Below are 7,359 nucleotides of genomic sequence, written 5' to 3' on the forward strand. Positions count from 1 at the left end.
TGCACTCTGCTCATGGCGCTCTGAGTATCCATAGCAACGGCTCTGCTCAACGAAGAGACATGAGAGCAGTTGGTTACGTTGTCACTCTAAAAACTCTGACAAAACTCCAGGAACATTATTAGTTGGTGTGAAATAAAAAATCTGTGGTGTTTTATATTTGACGAGGTTGAAGGACCTCTGACACCACGTTATGATCTTAGTCCGACATGACGGGACCGGAAATGTCTCAGCTTAAGAAATGTTTGGGTTCCCCAAGCCAGGCCCCGAGTTACTGATGAAAGACAACAGGCCCGGCCCTAGTTACTGATGAAAGAAAAGAGGCCCGGCCCGGCCCTAGTTACTGATGAAAGAAAACAGGCCCGTACCCTAGTTACTGATGAAAGAAAACAGGCCTGGCCCCTAGTTACTGATGAAAGAAAACAGGCCTGTACCCTAGTTAATGATGAAAGAAAACAGGCCTGGCCCGGCCCTAGTTACTGATGAAAGTAAACAGGCCCAGCCCCTAGTTACTGATGAAAGTAAACAGCCTAGTTACTGATACAGGCCCTGAGTTACTGATGAAAGTAAACAGGTCTGGCCCCTAGTTACTGATGAAAGAAAACAGGCCCGGCCCTAGTTACTGATGAAAGAAAACAGGCCCGGCCCTAGTTACTGATGAAAGGAAACAGGCCCGGCCCTAGTTACTGATGAAAGGAAACAGGCCCGTAGGAAACCCTAGTTACTGATGAAAGACAACAGGCCTGGCCCTAGTTACTGATGAAAGACAACAGGCCTGGCCCTAGTTACTGATGAAAGACAACAGGTCCGGCCCCTAGTTACTGATGAAAGACAACAGGTCCGGCCCCTAGTTACTGATGAAAGAAAACAGGCCCGTACCTTAGTTACTGATGAAAGAAAACAGGCCCGGCACTAGTTACTGATGAAAGTAAACAGGCCCGGACCTAGTTACTGATGAAAGAAAACAGGCCCGGCCCTAGTTACTGATGAAAGAAAACAGGCCCATACCCTAGGCTGATGAAAGAAAACAGGCCCTAGTTACTGATGAAAGAAAACAGGCCCTGATGAAAGTAAACAGGCCCGGCCCTAGTTACTGATGAAAGAAAACAGGCCCTGATGAAAGTAAACAGGCCCGGCCCCTAGTTACTGATGAAAGTAAACAGGCCCGGCCCTAGTTACTGATGAAAGAAAACAGGGCCCGGCCCCTAGTTACTGATGAAAGAAAACAGGCCCGGCCCCTAGTTACTGATGGAAAACAGGCCCGGCCCCTAGTTACTGATGAAAGTAAACAGGCCCGGCCCCTAGTTACTGATGAAAGAAAACAGGCTGATGAAAGAAAACAGGGCCCTAGTTACTGATGAAAGTAAACAGGCCCGGCCCCTAGTTACTGATGCCCTAGTTACTGAAGACTGAAAGAAAACAGCCCTAGTTACTGATGAAAGAAAACGGCCCTAGTTACCCCTAGTTACTGATGAAAGTAAACAGGCCTGGCCCCTAGTTACTGATGAAAGAAAACAGGCCCGGCCCTAGTTACTGATGAAGAAAACAGGCCCGGCCCCTAGTTACTGATGAAAGAAAACAGGCCCGGCCCTAGTTACTGATGAAAGAAAACAGGCCCGGCCCTAGTTACTGATGAAAGAAAACAGGCCCGGCCCTAGTTACTGATGAAAGTAAACAGGCCCGGCCCTAGTTACTGATGAAAGTAAACAGGCCCGGCCCTAGTTACTGATGAAAGAAAATGGTAAACAGGCCCGGCCCTAGTTACTGATGGTAAACAGGCCCGGCCCCTAGTTACTGATGAAAGAAAACAGGCCCGGCCCCTGATGAAAGAAAACAGGCCCGGCCCTAGTTACTGATGAAAGTAAACAGGCCCGGCCCCTAGTTACTGATGAAAGTAAACAGGCCCGGCCCTAGTTACTGATGAAAGAAAACAGGCCCGGCCCTAGTTACTGATGAAAGAAAACAGGCCCGGCCCTAGTTACTGATGAAAGTAAACAGGCCCGGCCCTAGTTACTGATGAAAGAAAACAGGCCCGGCCCTAGTTACTGATGAAAGAAAACAGGCCCGGCCCTAGTTACTGATGAAAGTAAACAGGCCCGGCCCTAGTTACTGATGAAAGAAAACAGGCCCGGCCCTAGTTACTGATGAAAGTAAACGCCCTAGGCACGGCCCTAGTTACTGATGAAAGTGAAACAGGCCCGGCCCTAGTTACTGATGAAAGTAAACAGGCCCGGCCCTAGTTACAGCAGGCCGGCCCTAGTTACTGAGGAAGGCCCGTACCCTAAACAGGACACATTCCAGGGGCCATTAAGCCACCCTGCACCATCCACAAACAGGCCACCACAGTCAGGAAGTTTAAACAGGACACATTCCAGGGGCCATTGTCTGCATCCCAAATAGTGCACTACTTTTGGCCAGAGACCTATCAGCCCTGGTCAAAACTAGTGCACTAACTAGGAATAGGAGCCAAATTGGGATGCAAGCTACAGAGTGGGGTCCTGCTGCTGGGAAGTGACTGAGTCAACAGTGGGAGGTAGGCTTTCCCTGCTGTCACCGGGGCAATGTACCCAGACTACCCCACTAACCCATCAATGAGCCACAGTCCAACACACAGGGCAGGGTTGTGTTCATTAGGCAATAAAAACGCAATGAAAACAAGACTCAAAACAGGCCGGGGGGACTAAGAGGACATTGTCCAATGAGAAGAGCTTGTTTTGTTTTAAAGTGGAGAGGTTTCAAAACGTTGTGCCCTGATGAACGTGTGCCAGCTGAGCCACAGTCAGAGTAACAACAGTACTGCAGGGTCTGGAGGACAGGGAGCCCACTGACTAAACAGAGACCGGGTCAGTTTATTCAGACGGTTTTAATGCCAGGGACCTGGGCAGTACCACTGCTATAAACACACTGGGCAGTACCACTGTTATAAACACACTGGGCAGTACCACTGCTATAAACACACTGGGCAGTACCACTGCTATAAACACACTGGGCAGTACCACTGCTATAAACACACTGGGCAGTACCACTGTTATAAACACACTGGGCAGTACCACTGTTATAAACACACTGGGCAGTACCACTGTTATAAACACACTGGGCAGTACCACTGTTATAAACACACTGGGCAGTACCACTGTTATAAACACACTGGGCAGTACCACTGTTATAAACACGCTGGGCAGTACCACTGTTATAAACACGCTGGGCAGTACCACTGTTATAAACACACTGGGCAGTACCACTGTTATAAACACACACTGTTATAAACACGCTGGGCAGTACCACTGTTATAAACACGCTGGGCAGTACCACTGTTATAAACACGCTGGGCAGTACCACTGTTATAAACACGCTGGGCAGTACCACTGTTATAAACACGCTGGTACCACTGTTATAAACACGCTGGGCAGTACCACTGTTATAAACACGCTGGGCAGTACCACTGTTATAAACACGCTGGGCAGTACCACTGTTATAAACACGCTGGGCAGTACCACTGTTATAAACACGCTGGGCAGTACCACTGTTATAAACACGCTGGGCAGTACCACTGTTATAAACACACTGTTATAAACACACTGGGCAGTACCACTGTTATAAACACACTGGGCAGTACCACTGCTATAAACACACTGGGCAGTACCACTGTTATAAACACACTGGGCAGTACCACTGTTATAAACACACTGGGCAATACCACTGTTATAAACACACTGGGCAGTACCACTGTTAAAACACACTGGGCAGTACCACTGTTATAAACACACTGGGCAGTACCACTGTTATAAACACACTGGGCAGTACCACTGTTATAAACACACTGGGCAGTACCACTGTTATAAACACACTGGGAGTACCACTGTTATAAACACACTGGGCAGTACCACTGTTATAAACACACTGGGAAGTACCACTGTTATAAACACACTGGGCAGTACCACTGTTATAAACACACTGGGCAGTACCACTGTTATAAACACACTGGGCAGTACCACTGTTATAAACACACTGGGCAGTACCACTGTTATAAACACACTGGGCAGTACCACTGTTATAAACACACTGTACCACTGGCAGTACCACTGTTATAAACACACTGGGCAGTACCACTGTTATAAACACACTGGGCAGTACCACTGTACCACTGTTATAAACACACTGGGCAGTACCACTGTTATAAACACACTGGGCAGTACCACTGTTATAAACACACTGGGCAGTACCACTGTTATAAACACACTGGGCAGTACCACTGTTATTCCATTCTATTAATGAGGTTTGTTTCAATATATCGACTGAGTTAATGAATTCCCTTGGGTCCGAACAACCTCAGACAACACTGATCCATTGATGTGTCCCAAGCCAGCCACACATCAAGGCTGGTGAGTGATGTCACACTGCCACCCTCACAAGTAACTGAAAAAATCTAAAAACGACAACAGACCTCTCTCTATACAGGACCATGACAATGGTCATGTACTTACTGGTCATATTCGGCGTTGTCGAGGTCACAGCGGGCATCCTTGTGCTTCTGCCAGTCTCTCCCGTGTTTACATGTGGTGAGCAGCACCACGTCCTCAGAGTTATGGACGTGATATAATGCATTCCTCGTGTCTGATCCGATTCCAGTGAGGTATCGTTTCCCTTTGAACACAAGCATGTATTTCCTGTACGGTGGGATAGAGTTGTATTTTAAATAGCCCCTCTCCCCTCCGGCGCTGGGGTGGTCTTTCCCAAAAAGAGGGATGGAGACATCGAAATTGGGTCTGAAGTTCTCTGTGCCTATGCTTGCCTTGGCTAGCATGGCCTGTCCAAAGTCGAAGCCCAGATCTTCCGTGTAGTCGGGCCAAGTTCCCGAATAGAGGTTGAAGATGAGGTGATTCTTTCCGTTATTCCACAGATGCAAGTTCTGGACTTTAGTTCTGAGGTTGTGAACATACTGCGGAGACAGAATGTCCCTGTCTAGAGTGTCCAAACTCAGGACAAACAGACAAGCCTGTCCCGGGTCAGACGTATAGAACCTGGAAGCTTCAATGGAAGATAAAATATTCTGATAACTCTCGGACATCTTCTCTCCTTTCTGTTGCGGGTAAACGTAAACTTTAAATCCGTTGGTTTTGCACAAGGAAAAATCAAAGCAGAAGTCCATCCGGCAACGTTTCCCGTTATAAACTCCCGAAATGACATCCCTCTTCTGTCGTGGCGATATGTGAACATTGTACTCCTCGGTCTCCATTTGGTCCCAGGGCTGAACGGCTGCAGGGACCCAGAGAAGTGGTGCCACTGGGGACTCCCGTGGTGTCCATCGATGCTGCGGTCATCACGCCGGTTGTTGCTTCTGGATAGCGGGGTTTGCATCCCTCCACAGTACAACAACAGAATGAGACACGCACCGGCGGAGGACAGAATTAAGTACCGTTTTTTGGCCTGCATGTGTCCTTCGATCAGGGTCGAGATGTCTAGTAAATCCAACGAGCCCCGATGAAGTTTCACTCCTCTCGCCACTACTTCCAATTGAACGGCTGCGCCATCTTCCTCCAGCCAGGAAGGGTTTTGCGCTCAACACGTCCACCACCTTCTGATTCCTTTCCCCAAGCCGACGATTGATCCAGCGCATGTGGGCGATGTATAATGATCATTTACTTCTCCCCTTGTCAATAGTTATGGTGAACAGTGGCTATCTTCCAGCACTTAAAGAGTAGACTACCTTCCTGGTAAGTTGGGGATTGAAGATGCACCCGGACCTTACATTTCTTTATGCTATTAGCGGGTTCATCTTCAGTGTTTCATCTGCCTGTATGACAAAAGAAGCAGACACTTTCTTGCTTTGTAGCCTAAACGCTCCAGCAGCACACAATCACAATGTTCTGGCCAGCTACACAGGGCGACAAGAATGTAGCCAACTTGACTAGCTTGCCCAAACATCCAGAGATTCAGGACTCACATTATAACGGTCCGTGTTGAACTGCTCCATGGTCCAAACGAACGATATAACATAATGTGCCAAGCCTGCTATTCTGCAATTCAATAAATAAGTTGAAAGCAATTCGACTTAGCAGCATTCACAACACTCTCTCTCTTCACTCTCCCTAGTCCAAGGAAAGACAACTCAGTCTCTTGAAGCGTCGGGAAATTATTGTTATACATTTTAAAGAAACATATCCGTCACATATCCCAATTGTAAAAAAAAAAAATGTTTGGTGAGTTGTTCTGGATCTCACACAGAGGCATTCCAACCCTACGGCGTCTGATGACGATATGACGTTCTTCCATGACGCACTGGGCTTTTCATTGGTTCGCGTCATATCCCGAAATAGGCGGGGCTTCCGCATCCCATTCACAACTGGAGACCCGCCAAGAGTAACCTCACCCTGGAGGTTAGAGATGCATGGCAGGGTTTCTCTATTGCATTGCTTTTATTTTAAATATATCTCATTTTAACAGCACATTTTGGTTCGACCTCTCCTGTTAAATAATAAACTGTTATTTATTTATTCATCTTGCTCCTTTGCACCCCAGTATCTCTACTTGCACATTCATCTTCTGCACATCTACCTTTCCAATGTTTAATTTCTATATTGTAATTACACCGTCACCATGGCCTATTTATTGCCTTAACTCCCTTATCTTACCTCATTTGCACACGCTGTATATAAACTTTTCACTTTCTTTTGTTCTACTGTATTATTGACTGTATGTTTTGTTTATTGCATGTGTAACTCTGTGTTGTTGTATGTGCGAACTGCTTTGCTTTATCTTGGCCAGGTTGCAGTTGCAAATGAGAACTTGTTCTCAACTGGCCTACCTGGTTAAATAAAGGTGAAATAAAAATAAAAACAAACACACATTTCTAACTCATTTTCATTCATCCTCGTGATGATGGTCTAGACTATATTCTCATGTATACTTTTGCAAATGCAGATTACAGACAAAACTGCTTCCTTTTGATTTTCAGCTCATACTGGGGCTCAAACCCAGGAGCTCTGCTCACAAACACACCGTGACTGACCACCCTTCTAAGCATCTTATCCAGCCGTCAGCCGAAAAGCTAGCTACCGGAGCCATTCAGCTAGCTACCGGAGCCATTCAGCTAGGAGCCATTCAGCTAGCTACCGGAGCCATTCAGCTAGCTACCGGAGCCATTCAGCTAGCTACCGGAGCCATTCAGGAGCCATTCAGCTAGCTACCGGAGCCATTCAGCTAGGAGCCATTCAGCTAGGAGCCATTCAGCTAGCTACCGGAGCCATTCAGCTAGCTACCGCCATTCAGCTAGGAGCCATTCAGCAGCTACCGGAGCCATTCAGCTAGCCATTCAGCTACCGGAGACATTCAGCTAGGAGCCATTCAGCTAGGAGCCATTCA

At 47.2% G+C, this 7,359-nt stretch overlaps 1 pseudogene; it reads right to left on the minus strand.

The window, feature by feature from the left end:
• Positions 1-4,214: 4,214 nt before the first annotated feature.
• LOC124026227 lies at positions 4,215-6,207 on the minus strand (annotated as a pseudogene).
• Between the last annotated feature and the right edge of the window lie 1,152 nt (positions 6,208-7,359).

Source organism: Oncorhynchus gorbuscha, unplaced genomic scaffold, assembly GCF_021184085.1.
Source record: "Oncorhynchus gorbuscha isolate QuinsamMale2020 ecotype Even-year unplaced genomic scaffold, OgorEven_v1.0 Un_scaffold_2656, whole genome shotgun sequence".
NCBI lineage: Eukaryota > Metazoa > Chordata > Actinopteri > Salmoniformes > Salmonidae > Oncorhynchus > Oncorhynchus gorbuscha.